Below are 16,535 nucleotides of genomic sequence, written 5' to 3' on the forward strand. Positions count from 1 at the left end.
CACACTCTAATACAGGAGTCAATTTTTAGGGAAAAATTAAGCTTGCCAGAAACAAAGTCAAATTCTATGGTTGCATTATTAAATTTTATGTATTAATGATTTACGCTAGTCTCATTTTTGTCTCTCTCACAATTGTCATATCATCTTGCTGACACCATGAGCTACTCCTAATCCCAATCTTTCTGAGAGGAGCACATATCTTAACTTCACTATGCATGTCAAATCGAATAATATTATAATTATACCAAATAATCAATTTAAAAACAATATACACTATTATGACATTGGTAAATTTTTGTAAACTTTTCAAAGACTAGTTGTTACACCTACTTCCAATCTTGTTTGAGCAGATGTCAAATAACATTTTAAATTTTCACTTCTTTCTAATTTACTAATATCAATCTATAATAGCTTCTATTCTTATTTATTATTATAATTATAATCTCATCACATACTTTTATATCATGATTATTCTTTATTTGTTTCCACTAGCTATATCTACATCTCTGTAACTCTTGATATTATGTCTTCGAGACCACTACCTCTTATGTTCCAAATATCAAATATATGTTTATTCATGACCAAAAATATTTGTAGTAATGAACAATATTTATCGAAAATATTTCAGATTATAAAACATCGTTCTCTTCTTTCATACGCTTTTCTCTAAATATATCAATATCATTCTTCCTTCAAATATCTGCTTTATATCATCATTTTTTCATGATATGTACTTCTAGATTTCATTTATGATTATATCTAACTATATTTGAAAGTAAATTTAATTATTTTTATATTTATTATTAGTTATTATTTTTGGTTTAAAATAGAGTAAAAGAATCTCAAACCTTTCCTTTTACTTGAAAGTTGGTGTGTAGAGTGCTTGGGCACACTTTTTTAGAACAAACAAAAGGTTTGCAATGCAACTACTGCCACCTACAAACAAGACAATGGAAAACCTTAAATAAATAGTAAATATTCAAGTTTTGAAACCAATTGTTTTAAATATTATGAATGATTTGAATAGAAAGATTTCCAAGGACCTAGGGATTCATATTTTATAGCTATATAAAGCGCGCACACAAATATCTATATCCACACATTTGCAAATGTTGAAGTAAGTCATTATTAATGTGTATGCCAACGATTTCATGGGTTCAAAAGAAAAAAGAAGAAGGAGATTTGAAATGTTGAAAAATGTCATAGTTTTTTTTGAAACTTATAAGAAATTGAATAGGTTCCTCCACAAGGAAATTCATAACAAAATGAAAGACATAATTATTATTTTTAATTATAATAATCTCTTTGAGTAAAATATTATTTTTATTTTAATACATTTGTAATTGATTAATGTTTCATGTAAAATAATATTTTACTCAAAATTATTTTCTAAGTCTTCAAACCTCATTTTAATAATACTAAATCTTATATTAACTAATTAATTTAAATCTATTGAAGGCTTTATAAATTAAAATTTAATTTTAATACCTAGAATTACATTATTATGACTTTTGTTAGGGTTAGTTTTTTATTGGGACAAGGGTTAAAGTAAGGATTTAAGGGTTAGGGTGAGCATTAGGGTTTGACATTTAGGATTAGGATCATGGTTTAACATTCATAACAAGTTATTAGGGTTAACCATTTAGGCTTAGGGTTTATCTTAAGATTTAGGATTCAAGGTTAGTCTTTTACATTTTGTATGAGGGTTTAACATTTATGGTTATTATTACGTTGAGCGTTATGGTATGGGTATGCATCATAGTTAAGATTGGGATTTATATTAAGCTTAGGTTTAATAGTTAGAGCTAGGATTTAGAATTAGGGTTGTATATTTAGACTTGATGATTAGCAATTAGGATTAGGGTTTAACATAAGGATTGGATAATGATTTAAGGTTTATCATTTAGGATTATATTTTGGATTTAGATTTAGGGTTTAGTTTTTCGGATTATGATGTGGTATTTGGGATTAGGATTGGACTTTATTATTTAGGGTGTAGCATTTAGAACTAGGATTACAATTAAGGCTTATAATTTAAGATTTATTTAGTTATTTATGGAAATAGGATATGATATTACATCATGATTAGTATTATAGCTATGAGTAGAGTTTGAATTATGATAGAATTTGGGTTAAAGTTCAACATTTAGGATTATGATTCAATAATAAGGGCTAGGATTAGTGTTTCATAATAGTGATTAGAAATTATGATTTAGGATCATAATTTAGGGTGGGATTAGGATTAGGGTTTAGCAAATGGGATTTGGGGTTGGAGAGACTTAGACTTAGGTTAAGGTTAAATATATTATTTTTTGAAAAAAATATTAATCATAAACCTAACTACAATTGAACTATAATCCAAATTCTCACCATAAACTTTAATGAAAAATATTAATCCTTATGCTCACATAAATTTCACCTTTGATCGTAAGCGTAATAAAAAATCATAACCCTAATTTATTTAATATTCTCACTACAATTATTGTTTGGGTGTTGGAGATTGGAGTTAAAATTTAGGGTTTTGTATTTAGATCATAGTATGCATTATGGTTCTAATTAGGGACACATAATAGTAAATTTTAGTGTCAAGGTTAGTGTTTATAATTATGATCAACACTTAGATTTTACCATTAGGATTATAGTTAGAATTATTTTTAGGTTTACTATATTTAATAAAATTAAAATAGTTGAGAACACTATCCACCTCATGCATACAATTATGTAACATGTCTTGTTTTTTTTTCTCTATAATGACATTGTGCATAAGTTAAATTTTGTGTAATGTGTTTTCTTAGTTTTTATTTTTGGTATTTTCCTTAAATTTGGGCTTACTTGTTAGAGTTTAATTCCACTACACTTCTCTGACACATGCTTATAAACTTCCTCCAATTAATCACTAAGTTGTGTTAAAATTAAATTAAATTTTATCTACTTCAAAAAATTGTAGAACATATATATTATCCTTTTACTTATTTTTAATATTTATCATAGAAATAATGAAAATGATTAATATGTATTTTTAACTATCATATATTATTGAGGACTTTTTTTTTAAATAATAAGATATCTAAATCATACACTGTCTACTCTAAATACTTATTTGAAGTACTTTGTTACCAATTTTAGGGACCACCTCAAATTGGTCGAGCTATAGAGTTGTCAACTGAATGAAAAGTACATGTTTTCATTTCAAAAATTTCACAAAAATTGATAAATTTATACTCATTCTTACTTTTGATCTAATTTCTTTAATAATAAGATAAAGGATAAACTACATACATAGCATAAAAAACTTGAAGTACAACATAAAAATAATGATTACTATCAATCATGTAAGAATATTAAATTTGAAACCAAGCCATGTAATCTCATGAGTGAATAAAAAAATAGATAGTGACAAGTTACAATGCTTATCATATACAAAAAAATATTTTGCTGATAACAAAGAATTAACAAAATGATATTGTTTCACGTGAAGGACTAGTCCAATGCACCAAAATTAGTGTTGCTAGTTTTTTCTTTATTTTTCTCAAAAGCACCGATAAGAGGATGTACACCTTGAGGAGGGTAAGTGGTAGTCTCCCAACTTGGGCCTACCTTGTCCCACTTCAGTTGGATGGCCCCATTCACTTTCTAGATATCAATGACTCTCTTTAGTGAGCTATCTTAAAGCTTCACATTCTTCCTAATTTAGCATGTTTGAATAAATGTCAAAAAAATGGACTAGTTGTATACCATCCTTATATACAATCATTATTCCCTCATTAATCTAGATCATGAAGTGGTCCTTGAGGAACTCTACAACCATAGATACTTGTGACATGATATTGAAGAAGGTGAGTTTAAGCATAAACCTAGTAAGTTCCCTCTTGATATTTTGGAAGACTTCATCATTCCTCTTTTTCTGAAGATACAAAATCACTTCAGTAGATAGAAAAAACTAGAACTGATTAAGCACATTGTCAAATTTATCTACATGACTAGCAAAGACTAGTAAATGGAGTCAACAAAAGGTAAATCGTGCATGAAAGCTTTGAAAATAAGGGAAGCATAAATTTTTTACTTTAGAGCATTCAAGATTTGATGGATTGATTTTAAGCCCCAAAATGGAAGCGTTTTCACATAATGTTCATTTGCATTTTAAATGAAGTGTCCATCGCACTGGTTTAGTTTTTAATACTTGCCATTCAAGAGTGGATTTTCTTAATTAAACTATCCAAACATTCCAATGAAAAACATTATAATATTTAGACACGCATTCCATGAAAAAGCAAGAATGGTTCATTTTTAAGCTTTTAAACATGTGTTTTCAAGCAATCATTATAAGAAACTTACAAAAACCTGTTAGTATTTTTCTCCCACAAATACTTGCAACAAAAAAAGATTATAGGTTTGCCACTGCTTGGTCAATCCAGCAAACTCATAGGTTTAAACTGCGATCCCACAATGCAGGATCGAAGCTAAAAGGTATCGGGATTGCAGTGAAAAAAATTGGTGAAACTACGAAAAAATGGGTCGTGAGAACAAAGTATCTGGGCAATCTTGCAAAACGATGATCGCATGGGTTTATGGGGACACTTTCCCACTGACAAATTTATCTGTGGGTTGGATAGTGGAGGGAAAAAAGTGGGGTACAATGATTGAATAAATAAGTGAAACATTCCTGTAGGTTTTTACAGCGATCCTGCTGGTAAAAATTAGCGTTCCCATGGGAATAGGGTCAGTGGGAATGACAACCCGGATGTTTTTAATGGCACGTAGTGGTGGGGTTTTGGGAAAAGGGTGATTTCTCCTTGACCAGGTTGTGTTCTCGTGGGTTGAGGATCACGATCTCACAAATACGGGTTTACAATTTTGTGGTTACGGGATTGCGAACCAGGGGTTCAAAAATGTTGGTGAAACTAGAATTTGATTTTATGGCCAGGAGCATAATTCTTGGCAAGGGACTTTGGTGCCTTCAAATTTTTTTAGAAGAAAACCTACATGCATAAAAGACACAAAATGTTAGTTTGGTTAGTTCAAACATGAATAAACAAAAGGGTGATTATAGTGACCCGAAGGCGGACTCCCACTGGGTGTGCCAAAATGTATCACCTAATCTAGTAGTGTAATATTGAATACTAACTAGTAAAAGCATTCAAAAAAGTAAATAAGTAAAAACTTATAATAAGACGAGGTTACCACCAAAAGGAAGGCAAACCAAGAATGGTAAGCTCCTTGGGTGTAACCTATTATGACGTAGATATGTCCCTGATGGATAGGGGATGTATGTTGATGATGTACTCAAGCTTCCAATGGGTGGGGGTTTTTACCAAGTGTGTAGATGGGTGAGAGTTTCAACAATGGAGGTGTGTATGTATTTCAGCATTATGATGGTGTAAAATGGCTATGATGTAGTAGTCAGTGGGGCATTATAAGTTTTCATAAAAGTGGATTGATAGATTGTGAGAGGGAAGGGCTTTATTTATAGTCTAAGGGGTAGTGAAATGGAGGGTCAAGATGCAAGGATGGAAGAATGGTGAGGAAGGGCTATGATGCTTTCAAAGGGAAGCACATGGATTGTGCTTGTTTAGAGCCAATAGGGAAGTGACACTTGTCACAAGGAGGATCAATATGAGGGGATGGGATAATGGTTGGTCAGAGGGAGTAATGAGGGAGGATGAGTGTGTAAGAGGGATGTAAGAGGTATTTAATGGCATGCAAGAGGTATTAATGGTATGTAAGAGCCATAAATGCTCTTGGATAGGGATGGAAGAGGATAAGGGAGACTTTTTGACTTTAGCTTGGGTTAGCAAGTCTCAACCCTTGCTTAAAGTTGTGCACATGTTTAGGAGGGGGATTAAACTTAGTTTAGAAAGGGGATTAGGGGGAAAGTGGCTTAGCTTTGATGGGATGGGTTAGTTAGGTGGCCAAGTAAGGTTAGTATGGGTGGATGAGTTGGATTAGGGGTAAAGGTTGGGTTTAGGGATATTTTTAGGGGTTTGGATAATTTATTTAATAATATGGGGGACGTGGGATTAGATTAAATAGGTTTGAGGATTTATTTAATTTAATAGAGGAATATGGATTTAATTGATAGATTGATTTTGGGTTATCATTTGATTTTATCAATTGGACTATAGTCAATTAAATAAATAAATAAACTAGGGGATGATGATTAATTAATTAAATAATAAATATTTAATTAGTAATGTCCTAGGAGAATACTAAATAAGATTACCTAGTGATGTAAATAGATTTAGGTGTCTACAAAATTTACTTTTGAATTGGGGATGGATCCTATGAATTTTCTAGGAAAGTTGATGCATAACCCAAACGATATTTCTCACACAAACTTGACTCAAGCATTTTTTGCGCAAAAAAAATGGGGAAGAAGCAAGAGCAATGAATACTGAAAAATCCCTCAGCCTGAAACCCGACATCATACTATACTCATATTTGAATGAAAAATGATTGCACCTGTGAAAAAGGACTTAGGGATTTTTATGACCACGGTGAGACTAGAAACATTAAAAAGTTTTGATTGCTGGGAAAACAAAGGGGCCTTAAACATGACAATCGACCCTTCATTAATTGATTTCAAAAAGTAACTCAAAATTATAACGTGGTAAAGGTTTTCAAGGGTTTCACCTAGGGTTTTATACTTAGGAAACTTTAATGGACATGGAAACAAGTAGAAATCCCACCCTATCAACAAAGTTTGAGCATTTTATGATACAAATATTAGACTTTGCACTTTACTAGAATAAGGGCTAACACCCACAACTACTATTTCACCCTTTTAAATAATTTAGGTTTAAGAAATGAGTTTTCTTTCCTTTCTGTCAGCTCTTCTCTCTCACTCATAGTATCAAGGCTCATAGAGAGAATCCACATAAACCCATTTTGCGCCAAGGTTTAATGGTTTTAATTTATGATTACATAGTGGAAAAATGTGAAATTAAACCTTGCGAGGTCCTTGGTGTTTAATAAGGATAAAAGCTAGAAATTTCCTTCTAGCAATAAAGGTAAGGGAAAAGGAATTATGGAAGAGTTGGGTGATATTAAGAGTGAAATGAGTAAGAGGAAGAAGAAAAATATCAATTAAAAGGATACAAAAATAGAGTTAGAAGGTGAAGTGAGGAGGATGGAAAGATATTGAAGATGGTGGATGATGGGGATAGTGAGTATTTTGGTGGTTCGATGGACAAAATATACAAGCCTCTCAATAATTGTCCTTCCCCTATTTCATCCCATTCTCATGACAACCAAGGCCTTCGTCAGAATGACATGGCAAAGGAGGAAAAAACGATTAATCAAGAGGAGGATGATGAGGATTTTGATAAAGAGACTCTCCATCTTGAAAAATTTGTGGATAATGTGAATCATGATGTGCACAGTTCACTGAATGCCTCAACCCAAAAAGGGGATCAATAAAGATGTTGAAAGTCAAAGAAAGAATTCCAACAGAAAGAACATTCCTATAACTAATATGGTGGACACGGATGAGGTTAATTTGAAGCTTTTGGAAGATGAGCTTAAGGATCTTAGTGTTGAACCTTCCTTGGGTGTTTTGTAGATAGTGGAGGCAATTTCCTTGAACACATTTTGTATGGAGAACTAGTCATTCAATGCTATTAAACTCTCGAATATCAATTATAGGGCCCTAAATGCTAAGATGTATGAAATCTTAGGTAAATGCAAGATTGCGTAGAGAAAGAGAATTATAGGAAACCCATTAAAAAGAACAATGTTATTCTAGCATTGATAGAAAGAATTGAGAATCTAGAAAATACTATGAATGTGAGGATTAAAAGTTTTTAGCATATTTTGGAAGCTACCGTTGAATGTCTTAACAAGACACAAGGTAAAGTGGATCAGAAATTGAAGAATCCACTTGTTCTAGAATTAGAGGACCCAAAGTGTTCGAATATATTTGACCAATATAACTTTTGGGGGGGTGGGTGTTGAATTAGTATTTTGTGTGACAAAAGGCAAGCCACTTGCTCATATTGTATCCCAAGAAGGAGTGATGATTTATCTAGGCAGAGTTAAAGTCATTCAACAATTAAGTCTTTCATTGAGTAAAACTAGAGTAAAGTTCTTCTTTGGTCAAGTAAATTTCTTGAGGAGATTTATGGTTGTTTTCTCTAAAATAATTAAACGTATAGTTGGTATGATAAAAGAAAATACAACTTTAAAATGGACTGATGTTGGGAAAAGACTTTTGAACATATCAAGAGTTCCATAGCCAAAGCCCATGTTCTTGTCAATCCTAACTACACTAAAGAATCCATTATTTACTGTTATTCCTTAGAACATACTATGTCAACTATATTGATGAAAGAGGATAAAGAAAGAATACAAGCTCAAATTGCTTTCATGAGTATACCATTGAAGAATCAAGAATTGATATACTCATAGATGGAAAAAAATGTATATGCAATGGTGAGAGCCCTTAAATTTTTTAGGTTTTATGTGCTACATTCTCATTCAATAATATATGTGCCAGATCCTACAACAAAAAGTATTCTGATGGAACAAGGGATTGGTTGTAATAATAGAGGAGTATGGATAGAAAAAGTCCAAGAATATGATATAGAAATTAAGCCAACAAAACTTGTAGGAAGTAATACACTTTGTAAAGCCTTGGTAGAGGATCAACAATTCAAAGAAGAAGATACTCCAAAAGTTCTAATGGTAAGCCTTTAGGATCCTTGGTTCCCACACATTACTTATTTTATGATATATGGTGAATTCCTTGATGGATTGATTACTAAGAAAAGAAGGGTTCTAAAAAAAAAAATCTTGAAGTATGTGATTCATGATGATGTCTTGTACAAAAAAGCAATTGATGGAACATTTTTGAGATGTGTGGATAAAGAGCAATAGGTAAAATTGTTGACATATTTTCATAATGAAGCATGTGGAGGACACTTTTATTCTACTGTTACTGCATTTAAAATTTTGAGGTGAGGTTATTATTGGCCTTACATGTATAAAGATGCATATAAGTGGGTGGTTACTTGTGAGAAATGCAAGATGTTTGCTGGTAAACCTCAGCTTGCTATTCTACCTCTTAGGCCAATGGTAGTTGAAGCTCCTTTCAATGAATGGGGTTTATATTTTACAGGTCCACTTAATCCTCCTTCTAGTCAAGGACACTCTTACATACTAATTGCCACAAATAATTTTAGTAAATGGGTTGAAGTAAAGCCAATGAAGAAGAATTCATCAGAAGTAGTATGTGAATTCCTTAAAGAGCATATGTTTATTATGTTTAAGGTTCCTATAAAATTGATAATGGATAATACATCTAATTTTTCCTCTTTATAAATTATTGGATTTTGCTATGATAATGGTATTCAAGTTGGACATTCCTTTGACTATTTTTATTAAGGAAATGGGCATGGTGAGTTTGGTAATAAGAATCTGACTAATATTTTAAAGAAATTGGTCTCAAATAATCAAAAAAATGGGCATAAGAAGATTCATGATGCTTTATGGGTTGATAGGACCACACCTAAAAGGGCTATTGGTATTTCACCTTTTCAGTTAGTCTATGGAGTGGAAGCTAATTTGCCACTACCCTTAGAGCTTTCTACATGTAAACTAAAGACTATGATTAAAGAGGATGATTTAAAAGATGGATTAGAGAAGATGATCCTGCAACTTAGCAAATTGCAAGAGGAAAGAGAAGAGATGGTTGATAAAATCACTGAACACTAGGGAAGAATCAAAAGGTTGTTTGATAGAAGAACAAGGCCCAGAAAATTTATGGAAGGTGATTTGGGGTTGCTATGGGATAAGAGACATGAGCCAAGAGGTATGCACTCGAAGTTTTAGTCTTTGTGGAAAGGGCCATTTTAGATCATTTAAGTGAATCAGAATAATTCTTTCAAATTGGAATATCCCACTGGAGAAACCCTACTATGTTCCTATAATGAGAAGGATTTGAAGTTGTATCAAATGCAAAATTGAAAGTAGATAACCCCTGCATAGTAGTTAGATAGGTAGGTAACATGCAGTTTGCTTTAGCTTAGTTGCTTGCTTTCTTAGGTAGTTTGTTGTTGTTTTCCTAGTTTAGTTTTTTTTTTTTTGTTTGTTTTGTTTTTAAGTTGTCACCTTTTGTGCAGAACCAAAGATTGTTGGATTTCTTTCAACCATTATCATGCTTAAATACCCATCCAGAGTCAGTTGTTGCCCAAGTTTCAGTTCATATCTTTTTGCTTTAGGGTTTTGGATTCAAATCAAGTATCAATGTTTCAAGTCTAGGTCTATATTTCCCATAGGATTATCTATCTTCTCATCATTCCTTCAAATGAGCTAGCCTAATGCAGAGAATCATATGAACATTGCATCAATTCAAATCTAGGTGATTAGGGTTTGAGAGATTTTATGTGTCATCTCGATGAGAAGAAGGTCTAGACCTTCTATTGATTTGTTCCTAACCATGATCAACAAAAACATTCAACATTATGTTATGGTTTCCATGAAAGACATTGCAGATAAGAAAGAGCAGTGAGCAGAAGAAGTAGTTCATGCAGAAGAAAAGATTCAGAACCCTCCTAGAGTCAAAATATGAAGATAAGAAAATATCCATCGTCGATTTGGTACATGAACGGTTCATATGCAATCATAATAAGCTAAATGGTGGAGAAAATTCAAAGGAATGAAAGAATGCACACTATTGGCCAGTGGACAAGTCAAATGGTTTAGAAGATCAAATCCAGATCATCGATAAAGACCAGATCAATGGATTAAGTTTTAATGATGGAAATATGACTATTCAATGATGCATCTTATTCATTGTCAGATCAAAAGAACATCTACACTCGTCACTATATCATTATGAAAAGATGAACATGCTTTAATCATTACAAAAAAATGACAGAAAGACATGTGTCCTATGGGCCATTACATTTCACAAAGAAAAACTAGGTCATTGTTAGATCCTCCAAGTAATAAAATAGTTCCAACTATTCACCATGGTGTACCTAGTTGGAAAGTGGACCCGCATCATAAAGAAAATAGAGAATTAATATCTTTTATTTTTTCCATCAGATCAAAAGAGAGATCAACGCTCATTGTTATGTCGCTATAAAAAGTTACAAGGAAAATAATCATAGTGACAGAATGATTGAAAGATACGTGTACACGGAGGGACTCATGGAGGAAGTTTTAAAGAAAATTTATAATTTTTTAATCATGATCATTAATTTAAGATCGATGGTTAGTGTTCAAAAATGCAATGACCATTGGAATATGAAATACACAGGTTTGGCGCAAAATAGTAGACTATGAAGAATTAACAATTTTCTACAAGTTTTTCTGAGATTGCATAAAATTGAATAATCATTTCCTGTTTTCATAAACACCATGGATTTAGAATCATTGATGGAGAAGATGCCACATATTCATATGACTAGATAATTTCACATTTTATTTCCTTTTCTATTTTGTGACTGTTGCTCTGCTAAACTGAAGGATAACAAAAAACTATAAATGTAACCTCATTTGACAATATAAAGGTTGACAAAGTTGATGGAGAATTGGTCTATAATTTCATTTACCCTATTTTCTTGTCATGTTTTATTGCCCATGCATAGATTAGTTCTGCATTAAGAGTTGACAGAAAATCATATGTGGCTCTGTGGTTAACATATGGATTCTATTTCATTTTGGTAACTATAGTGAAGGTGATTCCATTTACTTTTTTTATATATGGTCTTGTTACTCCTCTTATTAATTTCAACTCACATTAGATAGTTTCATTGGGAAATGAAAGATAAATGTGTATGAATCTATTAGTTATTGGTTGGATTCCATTTCATTTAAGCCTGGTAGTGAGAGCAATTCCATTTTCCCTCGTATGCATATCTCTTCATTCCTATTCTACATTTTGATGGTTAATCTACATTTAGAATAGAAGTAAGAGATAGAAATATTAAGATAATCTACTACAGTCATTCGATTGAGAGTGATAGGTTATTCAAATCTATTTTTCCTAAATTGTTCGTGCCTACAAGCAATTTGGTTATCTTTTACCACTCTCAAGTTATGAGCGTATAATGTCAAAACCTCTGATCTCATAAAAACAAATTCATTGCATATCATTTCAAATCATAGGGAATTACACCTAATCATTCAAAGGGTAATCATAGAATACATATACTAACCCGTTTGTTGGTAAACATGTTTTTGTCTCTCCAAGCATTGGGTATCAAAGAGTTAGGATTTTAAAATCTAATAGAAGAGAAAATTGTTAACCAATAGTATTTAAAAAGTAAATTAATCTAATATATCTTGTAAATGGATGAGATCATATTATGTTAGATTTAATCTTGTAGAACTTGTAGGATATGTGCCCAATGATTTTGTTGAGAGGGAAATATGAACTTTTAAGTAATTCTTGCAAGAAACACTATATCAAGAACTAAAATTTTTGTAGGACATGCACAACATGAACTTTTAGAAAATCCTTTAAAGACTTCAAGGAAAATATAGTTTCAAGTCTAAAGGTAGATCATGTCATTGATAAAATAGGATCATTAGAATTATCCATACATCTTCAAAATATGACTTGGGAAATAGTACATTCATGGGACTAACTACTTTTTCAATAGCAACATACATACTTGTCATTGCTTCATTCAAAAGAACAATACACATTTACAATGCCTAAGGTGTACACTCATTTTCAAGATACGTTAACAATAATATAGATAATATCAATTTTATACATTATATAAAGTACATAACAAACAAGTTTCTAATTTGAGCCACTCATTCATTTTTAGAATATAATCTGTTATTAATTTAAAATTACTTAACACCTATTTTAATAGAACATTTGCAAGATCTAGAAAACCATTCAAAGGAGAAACAATATGAAATATTTCCTAAATTTCTTGTCTACATCATTTGTTTATGTTCAATATTTATTTTCAAGCTACAGATGCAACATAGTTCTATTATCTTTGTCTATGACTCTTTAGATGAACACTTGAACACATACATTACTTTAAGAAACTTTACAATTTATGAATATGTCACCATTACTAAATGTTCAAAAATTTTAATGTACAATTTGACTCAACACTTACCCCAAAACCCACCACACTAGAGGCAAGAACTTTGGCGCTTGCACCCCTTGTTAAGATCTATCATATTCAATAGTAGTATATAATAATAATATATGATGGTTAAGTTTTGGTGGTGTTCAATTTAATAGTGGTATTGTATGAAAGTTAAGTTTTTGTGTGGTATTCTCCTTACTAAGGATCAAACTCTAATAAATAAAATAGACCTATTTTTTTAAAAAATATTATTATTATTAATATTAGGGTTTACATCTAATCTCAATTGAAAAAGTGTCAAAAATTTATACAGATATAATTGAATGTCAATCATTAATTCATTTTGTTAGATTTAATTTTATAATTAGAAATTGAATAATATCTTGATTGTAATTCGAAGAATGTTAGAAAAGTTATAGATTTTTAAAAATGCTATTAAAATAACGCAAATTTTGTCATTCTGATAAGTCAGCCTGAAAGGTGACACAACTTTGTACTTTCACCCTCTAACTCCAAGTCTAGAGAAAGTGAGGAGAAAGGGAAACATGCGAGGAAAAAATAGAAAACTAGGAGGTTCCAGTGCATCAATGATGATGAGAAGGAAAATGCTACTAAGTCCCCACTGATGATGGAGGAATTTTAGTCATTATAAAGGTATATCTCATGTTTCAACTAGTTTCAGTTTGGACAATCTGGATCTCACAGGTTGTCCAACCTAGCCACCCATATAAAAAGCTGTGAGATCTAGCTTGTCCAAACTGAAACTAGCCAAAACATGAGATATATCTTTATCCTGAGAAACTTCTTGCATCTTTAGGGGGGATTTAGTAACATTTTCGTCCTCCTCATTATCGATGTACTAGAACCTTCTAGCTTTTTTTTTTTTCCTTGCATGTTTCTCTTTCTCCTCACTTACTTTAGACTTAGAGTTAGAATCTAGTTCTTTCAGGCTCTCATTATTTTTCACTCTTTTTTTTCTTATTAAGATTTGAGACATCTCTATGGGAATGTCTCCCACCCCTAGTTAATTAATTCCATCCTAACGTCACCTACATCCACGGCCTGAAATGTCTAAAATAACATGATTGAAAGTTCTAGTATTACATCAGAGAAATGTGGACATGTGGAAGAAGAGCAAGATGAAATAAAAGATAGCCTGGAAAAGATAGACTGGGATTTTGTGTCTAAGGGGATTGGAAAAAAAGGAACCCATGATGCTAAGTAGGAGCAAAAATCTAGGAGAAACTTCTATATTAAGGAACAACATGGTATACTCCAAGATACTGCAAAAGCCTTCTCAGATATAAACACCCATGTTTTGGCTACACTTAGTATGGGCATGGAAAATCTCATGAGAAAGGATGATAACCTAGGCACAAATGATAACTCATCCATGACATCTACTTCCCCTCTCAAGAGGCCTAAGGAGGACCCCCTTATTTCCCCTCCCCCTAAGAAACCCCCTGTCCAACCCTTGACCCCTTTTACTTGTCCCATGCACCCCCTTGTTCAAGACCCCAACCCACCCACCAATTTAGATCAAAGTACTTTCAAATAGGTTGAAGCTAAATTGAAGACATTGTGGACCAAGATGAAAAAGAAAAAGAACCTGCTAATTTATTTGAATATGAGGTTCACCACTTTGGTGGATTTTTTTTGTAAAGTTTATGCATTTTGTAGTAACCATTCTTTAGCTTCTTCAATCAGGGAAGATGGGAGGTAAGGTGGAGGAAGATGAGGAAAGCACCTAAAGACTCTATAGGTTCCAATTAAATGAAATGTTGAATGTGCAGCAAGGGAAACCAACTCCCTGATGAGAAGAAAGAACGACTACTTGGCCTCATTTTGTGTTAATTTTTTAATATTGTTATGATGGTTAAACTTTGATCTTGTGTGGCCAATATGGAAACTTTTTATATGAACTTTAATGTTGGTAGCCTAATTAGTTTTCTTGTTGGTAACTTGTATGACACTATAGACTATAATGGTTTTGATAGTAGATTGACAAATTCTTGTAGGTACTTATTTTTTATGATAATGGGCATCTAATTTGTTGTTTATGATTTGGGTCAGTGAGCTATCTGTCAGGTGATAGTGTTTCCTTCACTATGGTTGTTCTCACTGGGCTAGTTGCCCATTTTGGACTGATAGTGTTATACATAATAAATGTGACATCAAATATGAAACTCCTTTAGCCACATAATAATATTTGATGGTAAGGGGATGATTGCCTTCTTAGGCATAATAAATCATATAACGCCTTCAAATTAATCGCATGAAGTTGGACTATATTATCTTGGATTGTTAAGAATATATTCAACTATTATTTAGATTAATTTAGACTAAAGTAATTCTTTTAAGATTTAAACTGAAAATTTATTTTAATTATGTATTTATATTTTTATAAAATATTAATAAAAAAATTCAAATACTATATCTCGAAGTAGTACAAAAACAATCAAAATCTCTGATCTAGCTATTGGTTGCGTATATTATTTATATATTTAATTTTGTAAGGTTTTTTCACAAACTATCTCATCCAATATTAGAAATGGGAAATATGACAAGACAAATGACAGATCATGAAATTTGATATTGAACACCTAGGAAAAAAATCATCCAATAAAATCTAAAAGTAATAGATATTGCTCTTTAAAGATTCTTGTAATCAAGAATCTATCACTTGATAATTATTAAATCTAAAGTCCCTTACTTGATCCCACTTTATAAGCCATTCTTGGCTTACATGGTAGAATAAAGTCTATTATCCATCATACATAAAGTAAGAAAAAAGAAAAAGAAATCATACAATTTCATCCAAATTTCGAAAAGAACAATCCATAGAATGGAATTTAAAATTTAAAATTAATATATATTCTTATTTAGAAAAAATGATAATATAAAATCTCCCTATAATAACTTTCAACGAAAGACGTTTAAATTTTATAAGACTATATATTTGCATATAAAAAAATTTTTAACTTTTTTTTTTATAATAGCCTTTTCTATTAATGATTAATAATCTAGGAATACAATTCACCAAAAAAGAAGGGAGATACAAGATCACCCACCCAGAATTCACAAGTATTATCTCCGTGACAATGAAAATAAAGTAACTCAATCATCTCCCTCTCCCTCTCCGTGACAAGTATTATCTCTTCCATTAGTAAAACAAGAAATGCACAGGCCGATTCATTCGAGAAGCCGAGTTTTTTCTCTTCCATCTTGTAAGGCAACCGCAAGAAGAAATGAACGGTTTTCTCGATCCTCAGAATTTATAAGATCTGCTTCCTTACTACAATTGAGCTCATTTACAAGGTGCTCCAAGATTTTAGCCAGGGTGTTCGGAGTTTCTGAGCGCTCGTGTAACTGTTCAGACCAAGATTAAATTACATTATAAATCAGGTTGGCTGGATCTCCTCTACTTGAAATTTAAGCTCTTGTATCTGAAATTTGATTGAATCGATTTTGTGTACC

The sequence above is a fragment of the Cupressus sempervirens genome, chromosome 4 (genome assembly GCF_028749045.1).
Source record: "Cupressus sempervirens isolate cs-2001-9-10 chromosome 4, ASM2874904v1, whole genome shotgun sequence".
Taxonomy (NCBI): domain Eukaryota; kingdom Viridiplantae; phylum Streptophyta; class Pinopsida; order Cupressales; family Cupressaceae; genus Cupressus; species Cupressus sempervirens.